Raw genomic sequence first — 2,539 nt, 5'->3', positions numbered from 1 at the left:
GTCCAGGTACCAGTTTGTGTCCACTCCATAGGACGAGGTGGTGGCCGATCCTGCACTTTTCTCGTTCTTGGCGAAGGAGATGTCGAAGCGGTGGTAGCACTCGACGGCGGTGTGGTTTGGCTTCTTGCAGATCTGGCAAACAACCTCAGGGAGATCATTGCCTCCTCCATTGCCGTTGCCACGGCCTCCATTGCCGCGGCCACCGCCTCCATTGCCACGGCCTCCATTGCCGCGGCCGCCTCCGTTGCCACGGCCTCCATTGCCACGGCCGCCTCCGCGACCGAAACCACCACGGCCACGGGACACGGCGTTGGCTGAGGATTGAGAGGACTGATTTCCCCCTTCAAACATGGCAAGAAGCTTTTCAAAACCGATCAGCTGAGAGTAAAGTTCATCTACCTTGATGGGCTCGGTTCTTGCAGCGCAGATGGACGAGACAAACGAGATGTAGTCGAAGTCGAGTCCGGCGAGGATGTAGGAGACCATGTCATCATCGTCGAGCGGCTTCCCTGCTGAAGCCATCTCGTCGCCTAGCGCTTTCATGCGCCCGATGTACTCGGCGATGGTCGCGGTGCCCTTTTTGGTGGTGGAGAGGGCGATCCGCGTGTTGACGATGTTGGCCTGCGTGTGGGAGAGAAACATCTCCCTGATCGCGGTCCATGCCGCGGCGGCCTTGGTGCAGTGGGCGACTTGGATCATCACAGGAGCAGAGATTGAATTGAAGATAAAGCTGAGCACCTGGGAGTCTTGCGCCAGAGCGATGTGATGCGTCCGGGTTCGGCACATCGGTGGGCTTGCCGTCCTTGTCGGCAAGCTTGGGCTCCGGGAACGGGTGATCGGGGTTGAGGTGGTCGATCAGTTGGGCTCCGCGGATGGTAGCTAAGGCCTGTGCGCGCCACACGAGATAGTTGCCGCGGTGAAGCTTATCAGCGATGGGAATGAGGGCATATGGAGCGGCGGCGGCGGTGCTGGAGCTAGCCATGACTACTAGGTTGGATGCGGTAGAGGAACTAGGCTCTGAATACCATGAAAGATTGCGTGGAAGCGTATGCCTTTGGGCAGGGACGCGTACGTGTTATATAGCCAAGGACAGATTACAAGGTGCGGTAGTTAGGTTATGGATTGATCCTCAAGAAAACCTATACAAGATCTGAGGATAAACCCTAACAACCTAACTACTTAGATTACAACAGAACACACGCACGCGATCTACCTCTCTACGGGTATATGCGGTTTATACAATACCGAATACCTTATACATAACTCTTTCTAACAGCTACTACTAATACTTACCACTAATGTTTCACTCTTGGAAACATCTGGATTCGGTTAACTTTAACAGCGATGTTCCTTGCAAGAAGAAAATATATTAGGGAGGAACAAAATCGAGTGATGGAAAAAGACATGAACCGCTTTGGCAGGCGCAAAGCTAGTTCCCACTAGCTACCACATCACGGTCCAACACAGGTAAGAAACATAATAATACACAATATTAGTTAACTAATCAGATTACCTCGGTGAATCTCAACCCAAGATTTCCATCTGTGCTGGCTGCCTTATCTGCCGATGGTACAATCAATACTTTCTACCAAAAGGAAACTGCCAAGCGATGCCGGCCACCAGAAAGATATCTCTCTTTGTTACTTACCTCTGTTTTCGTCAGCACAAAATGGTAGAAATGGTGATGTGACTGTGTTCTTTTTTGACAGCATGTGATTGTGTTCTCTTTGTCTTGAATGCGTTCGTACCATTGAAGAAAGCAGTTAAAGAATAACTAGCAATCTACTCTCTCCGTCCCATGTTAGTCGTCGCTGAAATTGACGGACGAAATATCATTTATGTATGGCTTGGTTCCATCGACCGGAGGTGCGTACGGGAGATGGGATTGAGTGCCATGGCAAAGCACTGCGGTGATCTGAGCTGAAAGCTTATGATGGATAGGAGCAGATGGTTGGGTTGGTAGCCAATCCCCATTTATTAATTCCCGATTAGGAGAGGTACACTGCTCCTGTTCTAGTAATTGATAGTTAGTTGCTTTGTCCCTAGTTTTGAGTAAATTAGACTAACTAGATTCGTTCGACCCATTAACAATGAGTACTTGCATTGGGGCCCTTAGATTAGTTTGGGAGTAATGTGGATCCACGTCGGCAAATTCTGATCCCATGTCCGGCAGAGTAGTTCGCCATTAAACAAAATAATGGGTATTGATTATTTTTTTTGCGGGAAAACTTTCAATCTATTCATCTTCAATCATGGCAGTATAACGAACACCAGAAATAAAAATTACATCCAGATTCGTAGACCATCTAGCGACGACTACAAGTACTGAAGCGAGCTAAAGGCGCGCCGCCGTCATTGCCCCTCCAAGATGCGTACCATTTCTTTTTCTCCTTCTGGTTGTTGTGAGGAGTACATGCAAGACAATAGGCAATCAACACTCCGAGAAACCCAACATTTCTTCAGGTGATAAATCTTCATAATTTGAGAGGCAAGTGTGTTCTTTTCACGCCTCAACTTACTGCGAAGTGTAATTTTCAGG

General features: G+C 49.0%; 1 pseudogene; it reads right to left on the bottom strand.

The window, feature by feature from the left end:
• Window positions 1-362: 362 nt before the first annotated feature.
• On the bottom strand, window positions 363-504 carry LOC123126378 (uncharacterized; annotated as a pseudogene).
• Between the last annotated feature and the right edge of the window lie 2,035 nt (window positions 505-2,539).

Source organism: Triticum aestivum, chromosome 5D, assembly GCF_018294505.1.
Source record: "Triticum aestivum cultivar Chinese Spring chromosome 5D, IWGSC CS RefSeq v2.1, whole genome shotgun sequence".
NCBI classification, from domain to species: domain Eukaryota; kingdom Viridiplantae; phylum Streptophyta; class Magnoliopsida; order Poales; family Poaceae; genus Triticum; species Triticum aestivum.
Note: the sequence above shows the minus strand (reverse complement) of the source record. Positions and strands in the feature narration are given on the sequence as shown.